This window comes from Triticum aestivum, chromosome 6D (genome assembly GCF_018294505.1).
Source record: "Triticum aestivum cultivar Chinese Spring chromosome 6D, IWGSC CS RefSeq v2.1, whole genome shotgun sequence".
Classification (NCBI taxonomy): Eukaryota; Viridiplantae; Streptophyta; class Magnoliopsida; order Poales; family Poaceae; genus Triticum; species Triticum aestivum.
In genome coordinates this window covers 52,427,840-52,441,105 of record NC_057811.1, presented here as the reverse complement: position 1 = coordinate 52,441,105, position 13,266 = coordinate 52,427,840, and positions in this window count along the sequence as shown.

Here is a 13,266-nt window from a genome sequence, read left to right as displayed (position 1 = left end):
AGATCATCCTGTCTCCAATTCTTGCGCTTCGCTTCCTTTTGCTTCCAAGAACCTCCTTGCGACTGTCCATACATTTTTTCCATTCTTTGATTTGCATGTCTCCACTTCTTTTAGAAATCCGGTATGGACAGTTGAGATTCGTAGGATGACCTGGTTGTATATTCAAAACATCAAGCGTACCATTCTGATACATCAAATGAGGCACACAATCCTCTGGGATTATCTGTTGAAAAACATAGTAATAACTTCATAGTTAGCAATGATTTACTAGTTTTAGAACTATGCAAAATATGCACGGATGTCGTTATAGTAAGAGATCTTACCAGGGTATCTCCATAGTAGTTACCGTAGTTCAACACGTGCGCTAGTGGCACGTATTGACCATAATGTTGAGGAGTTTGATTGTAGATATTGTAATTCTCAGGATCAGTCCAAAATCCGACCAGATGAGTTTTCTCCTTATAAGTTAACTCAGAGCCATCGGTGCAGTAGGTTCTGTCTACCATGTTCCGCACATTGTTTGAACAATCAAAATAAGCTGTCAATGAAAATAAGCTATCAACTATTTTGAAATGAACAATATAAATTAGCTAATAACTATGTTTGAGAAACTCACATAGCGGTAGAATTGGAGGCGTATCAACAAGGACCCAAATGTCCATATTGTCTTGCTCGATGTCAGGATCACCAAGATCCATGGTGACAAGCATACCCTCATCAAAACCATACATCTTCCAAAATGCTTACCAATTTTTGCAACCAAAATGGGTTACGCTCTTAGAATTATACAGCTTTACTTCAAAATCTATATCATGATGGGTCCTTAGGTGAATTTTCTTTGTTTCCATACTTTCATGGTCTTCAAAACCCATCCTCTCCAAGACGTAGCGTCTTGCATGGCATGGGATAAGCTATCCGAATTGTAAAAGATGAAAAGTGCACGTTGAAATAGTTGAAGTCGTGCTTAATTACGAAAAAATAACACGTGTCATCGTTGCGTACCGTTTCAACATCAAAGGTCTACTCCAGCTTAATACTGAAGCGCCGATCTTCGTCCAGGTGAGGCCTGTCGCACTGACCTCGGTCGTCGTGGCACCAGTCGCACTCCCCCGGGAGACTTTCGTCGTCCGAGTACGACATTTCCTATGTTCATAATTCAAATATTAAACATCTACAATTAAATATATGTACTAAAAAACTTAAGTTAGATCATTATTATTCATGACGGGTTGACTATCGGTTTGTCGAGTCTTTTCTTGAAAACTCTCAGCTCACGTGGTGGATACATTCGACCGTTGGTGATGGTCGCTCCTCCATTTGTCCTCGTGTGCATTACACCGAAATGTCTAGCACACGGGAACAAAGGAAGAAGCGACCCCCACGACAACAGTCGGGAGTCTTCGTCCTCTCATATATATATGGTGGAACTCTCCCTCACTGATTCCTCTCTGACATTTGCGACCGTCGGTGATGGTAGCTCCTCCTTTCGTTCTCGAGTGCATTACACCAAATTGCCTAGCACACGGGAACGAAGGAGAAGCTACCCCCACGACAACAGTCGGGATTCTTCGTCCTCTCATATATGGTGGAGACTCGACAGACTTACAGTCAACCCGAAATATCGTTTAATTATCTTTCTAAAAGAGGATTTGGCTGGTCTCACCTCGATGTCGGAGGGGGCGGTGACGGGGACGACGGCGGGGATGATGGAGGGGCCGGGGGCTCCTAGATTTCTGCGAAAACAAAAACCTTGTAAGCTATCAACTAATCATAGTGCTCTCCAATTTTAGCATTCAAAGGAGGATCGGAGTAGTTTTCCACTTTGAGCATTCAATAAGCAAAATCAAATCACAAAATAAAGTAGTATTCAAATTAGGATTCATTCAATTATAAGCAAAACTACATCATCTCCATGCGTCCGTACATCGTCGAATATTATCACTAATACACCTCAAATACTATCATACATATAGCATCGCTAGTACAGCTAGAACAGTAGCGCCCGACAGGTATCGGCGCGGGCGGTGGACACCCAAAGGGACGGAACCATCACAGGATCATAGCTCCAGTAAGATCCCTGAAGAACCTGCCAGGTATTGTCGAACCTGCCCTCCAACGCAACCATGTAGCGACGGACGTGCTGGTCCTCCTCGCTGACACGGTGACGTACCACCTCCGCGGTGTCCGGAAGCCTCGGCACCGTCACTGGCCCACGCGAGTGCCACCAAACAAGGATCGGGTCGACGACGGGCTGGTTCCTCACCAACCTACGCCCACCGGAAGGTAGCACCTCCCAAAACCAGCCCGGCGGAGCCCAGTCCCGGACATGGCCCCTCTGATCAAGCCGGCCTCCTCCGCCGAGTCGACGACGAGGATGCGGGATAGCCATCGTCGACGTCGATGCGGGAATAATTGCTTTAACTAAAAAAACAAACTAGTTCTATTAATTTCCTTGCTAAAAATAAACTACTTCTATACTAAAATAAACTATTTTTGTTAAATCAACTAGTTCAACTACTAATTAAGCACTTACTATAAATAAAATAAAGTAGTTTTATTAATTAATCAACTAGTTCAACTACTAAGCACTTACTATAAATAAATAAAATAAAGTAGTTCTTACAAAAAATAAACTACTTCTATATATAGTCAAATTTAATAAAATAGTTCTATTAATTAATCAACTAGTTCAACTACTAAGCACTAACCTAAAATCGATATGTACTAATAATTAACCTCAATAAAAAATTGTATGAACATTATATTCATACATACATAGCCACATCCATTCATCATATAGCTACCACATACATATATATACACATTATATATATGAAAAAATGCAATGAACAAAAAAATAATACAAATTATATGAAAAAAATAAACAGAGTCGTGGTGTGGCGGCGGCTCACATCGGGCGACGGAGGGCGACGACGTGGGTGGCGGAGGGCGACGGCGACCGCGGCGGGCCGGGGGCGGAGGGCGACGGTGACGTACGGGCGACGGCTCGGGGGCGCGTGGCGGAGGCCGACGGCGACGGCGGCGGGGGGCGGAGGACGACGGCGACGGGCGATGGCGTGGGCTCGGGGGCACGGGCGACGGCGACGGCGGTGGGGCAGCCTGGCGGCGTGGATCGAGCTCGTGGCGTCGTCGGGCGGGGGGAAACTGGCGATGGAAATCTGAAAATTTCCTAAGTGCTGGCTTATATAGCAAAGGCATTGGTCCTGGTTCAACGCACAAACCGGAACCAATACCCACCCTTTAGTCCCGGTTGGTGGCACCAACCGGGACCAAAGGCCTCTTTTCACCAGCCCAAAGGGCGGGAAGCAGAGGGCTTTGGTCCCGGTTGGTGGCACCAACCGGGACCAAAGGGGAGCATTGGTTCCAGTTGGAGCCACCAACCGGGACTAATGTGCTGGCGCGGTGCGGTGGGAAGTTTAGTCCCACCTCGCTAGCACTAGTAGAAAACAGGGCTTAGGTCACAGGGCAGTTTTCACATTAGCCCCGGTTCAGTCATCAACCGGGACTAATGTGAGCATTGGTCCCGGTTCGTGAGCCCAGGGGGGCGGCCGGGGCCTCGTGGGCATTGGTCCTGTTTCATATGGACCCTTTGGTCCCGGTTGGTGGTACAAACCGGGACCAATGGGCCACGCTCCTGGCCCACCACCCTTTAGTCCCGGTTCATACCACAAACCGGGACTAAAGGGCTGGTCCTAGTTGCGGCCAGTGTTTAGTCCCACCTCGCCAACCGAAGGGCGCTCACACCAGTTTATAAGCCCGTCCCTCTATGCCTTGTTAAGTTAAAGTGAAAATAGATGCCCTTATACAATAAATTTGACCTAAATTCATAGTAAATTTCATAGAAATTTCTTTTGAAGTTACGTTGAATTTTCTCTATAAGTGCATCTATGTTCATTATTTTAAATTTATAAAATAAATAAACCTTAATAAAACTAAATAAACCTTAATAAAATAAAATAAAATAAACTATAGTAACTACAATAAATAAACCTTAATAAATTAAGTAAAAATAGCAGCAGTAAAATAAATAAAAATAGCAGCAGTAAAATAAATAAAAATAGCACCAGTAAAATAGATAAAAATAAAATAATTAAAGTAAAATACATAAGTAATTAGAAATAAAATAAATAAGTTTTTTATTGTAAGTAGAAACAAAACCTTTTCAGTGTTCATTTGAAATGCTTTTCAATTTTAGGGTCTTATAGCTCAAAGTAATTAGTAAATGCATGAAAAATAACAAATGAAGTCAGAAAGGATTGAAAAATGATGATGTGGCTTTGAATGGTGCATTTTGAACACACAAAAAGTCAGGAATTCAAATAAGTTTTAAAAAATGAAATCCCTTTGTAACAGACGAGTTTCCGGATGAAATCCTGATACTTCGAAGGAGATTGTCCGTTTTGTACACGAAGTGCATCCAGTTTTTGCCGTAATCCTCTCAACTTTCTTGCACATGCTATGTGGATGAAATGATGATATCATGCCAACTTTCAACCTTTTCAGAGATCATTTGAAATGCTTTTCAATTTTAGGGTCTTATAGCTCAAAATAATTAGTAAATGCATGACAAATGAAGTCAGAAAGGATTGAAAAATGATGATGTGGCTTTGAATGGTGCATTTTGAACACATAAAAAGTCAGGAGTTCAAATAAGTATTAAAAAATGAAATCCCTTTGTAACAGACGACTTTCCGGATGAAATCCTGATACTTTGAAAGAGATTGTCCATTTTGTACACGAAGTGCATCCAGTTTTTGCCGTAACCCTCTCAACTTTCTTGCACATGCTATGTGGATGAAATGATGATATCATGCCAACTTTCAACCTTTTCAGAGTTCATTTGAAATGCTTTTCAATTTTAGGGTCTTATAGCTCAAAATAATTAGTAAATGCACGAAAAATAACAAATGAAGTCAGAAAGGATTGAATAATGATGATGTGGCTTTGAATGGTGCATTTTGAACACACAAAAAGTCAGGAGTTCAAATAAGTTTCAAAAAATGAAATCCCTTTGTAACAGACGAGTTTCCGGATGAAATCCTGATACTTTGAAAGAGATTGTCTGTTTTGTACACGAAGTGCATCCAGTTTTTGCCGTAACCCTCTCAACTTTCTTGCACATGCTATGTGGATGAAATGATGATATCATGCCAACTTTCAACCTTTTCAGAGTTTATTTGAAATGCTTTTCAATTTTTGGGTCTTATAGCTCAAAATAATTAGTAAATGCATGAAAAATAACAAATGAAGTCAGAAAGGATTGAAAAATGATGATGTGGCTTTGAATGGTGCATTTTGAACACACAAAAAGTTAGGAGTTCAAATAAGTTTTAAAAAATGAAATCCCTTTGTAACAGACGAGTTTCCGGATGAAATCCTGATACTTTGAAAGAGATTGTCCGTTTTGTACACGAAGTGCATCCAGTTTTTGCCGTAACCCTCTCAACTTTCTTCCACATGCTATGTGGATGAAATGATGATATCATGCCAACTTTCAACCTTTTCAGAGTTCATTTGAAATGCTTTTCAATTTTAGGGTCTTATAGCTCAAAATAATTAGTAAATGCATGAAAAATAACAAATGAAGTCAGAAAGGATTGAAAAATGATGATGTGGCTTTGAATGGTGCATTTTGAACACACAAAAAGTTAGGAGTTCAAATAAGTTTTAAAAAATGAAATCCCTTTGTAACAGACGAGTTTCCGGATGAAATCCTGATACTTTGAAAGAGATTGTCCGTTTTGTACACGAAGTGCATCCAGTTTTTGCCGTAACCCTCTCAACTTTCTTGCACATGCTATGTGGATGAAATGATGATATCATGCCAACTTTCAACCTTTTCAGAGTTCATTTGAAATGCTTTTCAATTTTAGGGTCTTATAGCTCAAAATAATTAGTAAATGCATGAAAAATAACAAATGAAGTCAGAAAGGATTGAAAAATGATGATGTGGCTTTGAATGGTGCATTTTGAACACACAAAAAGTCAGGAGTTCAAATAACTTTAAAAGAATGAAATCCCTTTGTAACAGACGAGTTTCCGGATGAAATTTAAACTATTCAAATTTGGAAACTAATGGAGTAACAGAAAGTTTATAATTATTCTGAGCTAAAAGAAAAAGAATAAAAAAATAAAGCAAAAATCAAAAGAAAATAAATAATTCAAAAAACAAAAAAATACTGGAAAAAATAAAAAAATGCCGCCTAATGGGCCACACGGCCTGCATACGACTAGAAACCCATCTGCACATGGGCCAGGATGCAGGCCCGCAGGCCCAATAGGCCCAACATGGCAGTGACAAAGGTAGGCATGTAATGCCTGCATATTAGAGAGGAGCTCAGCACCTGAGCTGCAACACAGCTTATAAACAGGTGCTGAGCTCTCTCAGCTAGCGAGGTGGGACTAAACTTCCCACCGCACCGCGCCAGCACATTAGTCCCGGTTGGTGGCTCCAACCAGAACCAATGCTCCCCTTTGGTCCCGGTTGGTGCCACCAACCGGGACCAAAGCCCTCTGCTTCCCGCCCTTTGCGCTGGTGAAAAGAGGCCTTTGTTCCCGGTTGGTGGACTAAAGGGTGGGTATTGGTTCCGTTTTGTGTGTTGAACCGGGACCAAAGCCTTTGCTATATAAGCAGCACTTAGGAAATTTTCAGATTTCCATCGCCAGTTTCCCCCCGCCCGACGACGCCGCGAGCTCGATCTACGCCGCCAGGCTGCCCCGCCGCCGTCGCCCGTGCCCCCGAGCCCACGCCATCGCCCGTCGCTGTCATCCTCCGCCCCCCGCCGCCGTCGCCGTCGGCCTCCACCGCGCGCCCCCGAGCCGTCGCCTGTACGTCACCGTCGCCCTCCGCCCCCGGCCTGCCGTGGTCGCCGTCGCCCGTACGTCACCGTCGCCCTCCGCCCCCGGCCCGCCGCGGTCGCCGTCGCCCTCCGCCCCCCACGCCGTCGCCCTCCGCCGCCCACGCCGTCGCCCGATGTGAGCCGCCGCCACGCCACGGCTCTATTTATTTTTTTCATATAATTTGTATTATTTTTTTGTTCATTGCATTTTTTCATATATATAATGTATATATATATATATATGTATGTGGTAGCTATATGATGAATGGATGTGGCTATGTATGTATGAATATAATGTTTTATAATGTTCATACAATTTTATAGAACTATGTATGTATGAATATAATGTAGCTATATGATTTTAGGTTATAAGTGCTTAGTAGTTGAACTAGCTAGTTGATTTAATAAAACTATTTTATTAAATTTTACTATATATAGAAGTAGTTTATTTTTAGTAAGAACTACTTTATTTTATATATTTATAGTAAGTGCTTAGTAGTTGAACTAGTTGATTAATTAATAGAACTATTTTATTAAATTTTACTATATATAGAAGTAGTTTATTTTTAGTAAGAACTACTTTATTTTATTTATTTATAGTAAGTGCTTAGTAGTTGAACTAGTTGATTACTTAATAGAACTATTTTATTAAATTTGACTATATATAGAAGTAGTTTATTTTTTGTAAGAACTACTTTATTTTATTTATTTATAGTAAGTGCTTAGTAGTTGAACTAGTTGATTAATTAATAAAACTACTTTATTTTATTTATAGTAAGTGCTTAATTAGTAGTTGAACTAGTTGATTTAACAAAACTAGTTTATTTTACTATAGAAGTAGTTTATTTTTAGCAAGGAAATTAATAGAACTAGTTTGTTTTTTTAGTTAAAGCAATTATTCCCGCATCGACGTCAACGATGCCTATCCCGCATCCTCGTCGTCGACTCGGCGGAGGAGGCCGGCTTGATCAGAGGGGCCATGTCCGGGACTGGGCTCCGCCGGGCTGGTTTTGGGAGGTGCTACCTTCCGGTGGGCGTAGGTTGGTGAGGAACCAGCCCGTCGTTGACCCGATCCTTGTTTGGTGGCGCTCGCGTGGGCCAGTGACGGTGCCGAGGCTTCCGGACACCGCGGAGGTGGTACGTCACCGTGTCAGCGAGGAGGACCAGCACGTCCGTCGCTACATGGTTGCGTTGGAGGGCAGGTTCGACAATACCTGGCAGGTTCTTCAGGGATCTCACTGGAGCTATGATCCTGTGATGGTTCCGTCCCTTTGGGTGTCCACCGCCCGCGCCGATACCCGTCGGGCGCTACTGTTCTAGCTGTACTAGCGATGCTATATGTATGATAGTATTCGAGGTGTATTAGTGATAATATTCGACGATGTACGGACGCATGGAGATGATGTAGTTTTGCTTATAATTGAATGCATCCTAATTTGAATACTACTTTATTTTGTGATTTGATTTTGCTTATTGAATGCTCAAAGTGGAAAACTACTCCGATCCTACTTTGAATGCTAAAATTGGAGAGCACTATGATTAGTTGATAGCTTATAGGGTTTTTGTTTTCGCAGAAATCTAGGAGCCCCCGGCCCCTCCATCATCCCCGCCGTCGTCCCCGTCACCGCCCCCTCCGACATCGAGGTGAGACCAGCCAAATCCTCTTTTAGAAAGATAATTAAACGATATTTCGGGTTGACTGTAAGTCTGTCGAGTCTCCACCATATATGAGAGGACGAAGAATCCCGACTGTTGTCGTGGGGGTAGCTTCTCCTTCGTTCCCGTGTGCTAGACAATTTGGTGTAATGCACTCGAGAACGAAAGGAGGAGCTACCATCACCGACGGTCGCAAATGTCAGAGAGGAATCAGTGAGGGAGAGTTCCACCATATATATATATGAGAGGACGAAGAATCCCGACTGTTGTCGTGGGGGTCGCTTCTCCTTTGTTCCCGTGTGCTAGCTAGACATTTTGGTGTAATGCACACGGGGACAAAGGGAGGAGCGACCATCACCAACGGTCGAATGTATACACCACGTGAGCTGAGAGTTTTCAAGAAAAGACTCGACAAACCGATAGTCAACCCGTGATGAATAATAATGATCTAACTTAGGTTTTTTAGTACATATATTTAATTGTAGATGTTTAATATTTGAATTATGAACATAGGAAATGTCGTACTCGGACGACGAAAGTCTCCCGGGGGAGTGCGACTGGTGCCACGACGACCGAGGTCAGTGCGACAGGCCTCACCTGGACGAAGATCGGTGCTTCAGTATTAAGCTGGAGGAGACGTTCGATGTTGAAACGGTACGCAACGACGACAAGTGTTATTTTTTCGTAATTAAGCACGACTTCAACTATTTCAACGTGTACTTTTCATCTTTTACAATTCGGCTAGCTTATCCCATGCCATGCAAGACGCTACGTCTTGGAGAGGATGGGTTTTGAAGACCATGAAAGTATGGAAACAAAGAAAATTCACCTAAGGACCCATCATGATATATATTTTGAAGTAAAGCTGTATAATTCTGAGAGCGTAACCCATTTTGGTTGCAAAAATTGGGAAGCATTTTGCAAGATGTATGGATTTGATGAGGGTATGCTTGTCACCATGGATCTTGGTGATCCTGACATCGAGCAAGACAATATGGACATTTGGGTCCTTGTTGATACGCCTCCAATTCTACCGCTATGTGAGTTTCTCAAACATAGTTATTAGCTAATTTATATTGTTCATTTCAAAATAGTTGACAGCTTATTTTCATTGACAGCTTATTTTGATTGTTCAAACAATGTGCGAAACATGGTAGACAGAACCTACTACACCGATGGCTCTGAGTTAACTTATAAGGAGAAAACTCATCTGGTCGGATTTTGTACTGATATTGAGAATTACAATATCTACAATCAAACTCCTCAACATTATGGTCAATACGTGCCACTAGTGCACGTGTTGAACTACGGTAACTACTATGGAGATACCCTGGTAAGATTTCTTACTATTACGACATACGTGCATATTTTGCATAGTTCTAAAACTAGTACATTATCATTGCTAACTATGAAATTATTACTATGTTTTTCAACAGATAATCCCAGAGGAATGTGTGCCTCATTTGATGTATCAGAATGGTAGGCTTGATGTTTTGAATATACAACCAGGTCATCCTACGAATCTCAACTGTCCATACCGGATTTCTAAAAGAAGTGGAGACATGCAAATCAAAGAATGGAAAAAATGTATGGACAGTCGCAAGGAGGTTCTTGGAAGCAAAAGGAAGCGAGGCGCAAGAATTGGAGACAGGATGATCTCCATTCTCCATAATGGAGAGTCAGGGTCTATATTGTTTTATGCTATTTTACCTTAAAGAGGGTATTTCGGTCCTACCTAATACTGATGATCATGTGCTAAGAACAATTAAGTAGGGTTGGTTCGATGACTGTGAGGATGATGATCGTATGACTTGTTATTAATAATGAGTAGAAGTTGTATGATGATGATTAGTAGGACTTGTTATTATATATGATGATGCATGATGCGCGCATGAAGAGTTATTATATATCAGCGGGTGAAATGAACATGGATTGTATTGAAGTGAAGGCAACATGCATGTGGTGCGTGTCGAAAGTAGTACAATCCAAACTTGATCAAGTCCGGATTAGTATTACTTTCGACATGCACCACATGTTGCCTTCACTTCAATCTAAGCCATGTTTAGGCATAGCAGTACGTAGCGTTGGTAAACCAAGCACGGAGATATAAGAGAGGACACTTCTCTCTAATAGCTACCTAATAACAACCTAAATTAACCCCCCAAAACCCCCAAACCCCCCCCTTCGAAAAAAACAAAAACCTCAGCTCCTGCCAGGTGCTGACGCGTGAATGCCTATTGGTCCCGGTTGGTGGCACCAACCGGGACCAAAGGCCCTCCTGCCTGGGCTCCACGCACCGGCCACGTGGACGGCCTTTAGTCCCGGTTCGTGTAATAAGAACCTGGACTAAAGGGCTAGGGCATTAGTAACGACCCTTTAGTCCCGGTTCCAGAACCGGGACTAAAGGCCCTTATGAACCGGGGTAAAAGCCCCTTTTCCTACTAGTGTAGCTGAGAGAGCTCAGCACCTGTATATAAGCTGCGTTGCAGCTCAGGTGCTGAGCTCCTCTCTAATATGCAGGCATTACATGCCTACCTTTGTCACTGCCATGTTGGGCCTATTGGGCCTGCGGGAATGCATCCTGGCCCATGTGCAGATGGGTTTCTAGTCGTATGCAGGCCGTGTGGCCCATTAGGCGGCATTTTTTTTCCAGTATTTTTTTGTTTTTTGAATTATTTATTTTCTTTTGATTTTTGCTTTATTTTTTTATTCTTTTTTCTTTTAGCTCAGAATAATTATAAACTTTCTGTTACTCCATTAGTTTCCAAATTTGAATAGTTTAAATTTCATCCGGAAACTCGTCTGTTACAAAGGGATTTCATTCTTTTAAAGTTATTTGAACTCCTGACTTTTTGTGTGTTCAAAATGCACCATTCAAAGCCACATCATCATTTTTCAATCCTTTCTGACTTCATTTGTTATTTTTCATGCATTTACTAATTATTTTGAGCTATAAGACCCTAAAATTGAAAAGCATTTCAAATGAACTCTGAAAAGGTTGAAAGTTGGCATGATATCATCATTTCATCCACATAGCATGTGCAAGAAAGTTGAGAGGGTTACGGCAAAAACTGGATGCACTTCGTGTACAAAACGGACAATCTCTTTCAAAGTATCAGGATTTCATCCGGAAACTCGTCTGTTACAAAGGGATTTCATTTTTTTAAACTTATTTGAACTCCTGACTTTTTGTGTGTTCAAAATGCACCATTCAAAGCTACATCATCATTTTTCAATCCTTTCTGACTTCATTTGTTATTTTTCATGCATTTACTAATTATTTTGAGCTATAAGACCCAAAAATTGAAAAGCATTTCAAATAAACTCTGAAAAGGTTGAAAGTTGGCATGATATCATCATTTCATCCACATAGCATGTGCAAGAAAGTTGAGAGGGTTACGGCAAAAACTGGATGCACTTCGTGTACAAAACAGACAATCTCTTTCAAAGTATCAGGATTTCATCCGGAAACTCATCTGTTACAAAGGGATTTCATTTTTTAAAACTTATTTGAACTCCTGACTTTTTGTGTGTTCAAAATGCACCATTCAAAGCCACATCATCATTATTCAATCCTTTCTGACTTCATTTGTTATTTTTCGTGCATTTACTAATTATTTTGAGCTATAAGACCCTAAAGTTGAAAAGCATTTAAAATGAACTCTGAAAAGGTTGAAAGTTGGCATGATATCATCATTTCATCCACATAGCATGTGCAAGAAAGTTGAGAGGGTTACGGCAAAAACTGGATGCACTTCGTGTACAAAATAGACAATCTCTTTCAAAGTATCAGGATTCCATACGGAAACTCGTCTGTTACAAAGGGATTTCATTTTTTTAAACTTATTTGAACTCCTGACTTTTTGTGTGTTCAAAATGCACCATTCAAAGCCACATCATCATTTTTCAATCCTTTCTGACTTCATTTGTTATTTTTCATGCATGTACTAATTATTTTGAGCTATAAGACCCTAAAATTGAAAAGCATTTCAAATGAACTCTGAAAAGGTTGAAAGTTGGCATGGTATCATCATTTCATCCACATGGCATGTGCAAGAAAGTTGAGAGGGTTACGGCAAAAACTAGATGCACTTCGTGTACAAAACGGACAATCTCTTTCAAAGTATCAGGATTTCATCCGAAAACTCGTCTGTTACAAAGGGATTTCATTTTTTAAAACTTAATTGAACTCCTGACTTTTTGTGTGTTCAAAATGCACCATTCAAAGCCACATCATCATTTTTCAATCCTTTCTGACTTCATTTTTTATTTTTCATGCATGTACTAATTATTTTGAGCTATAAGACCCTAAAATTGAAAAGCATTTGAAATAAACTCTGAAAAGGTTGAAAGTTGGCATGGTATCATCATTTTATCCACATAGCATGTGCAAGAAAGTTGAGAGGGTTACGGCAAAAAATGGATGCACTTCGTGTACAAAACGGACAATCTCTTTCAAAGTATCAGGATTTCATACGGAAACTCGTCTGTTACAAAGGGATTTCATTTTTTAAAACTTATTTGAACTCCTGACTTTTTGTGTGTTCAAAATGCACCATTCAAAGCAGAGACTGATTTTGAATGGTGCATATTCAACACACAAAAAGTCTGTATAGATCGCCAACCCCAACATAAAAAAATGAGCATAGATGCGCTTATAGAGAACATTCAACCTAAATTCATAATAAATTTCATTGAATTTCAGAGAAACTCACTCTGAATTTAGGCCAAATTCCCTGTATAAGGGCAT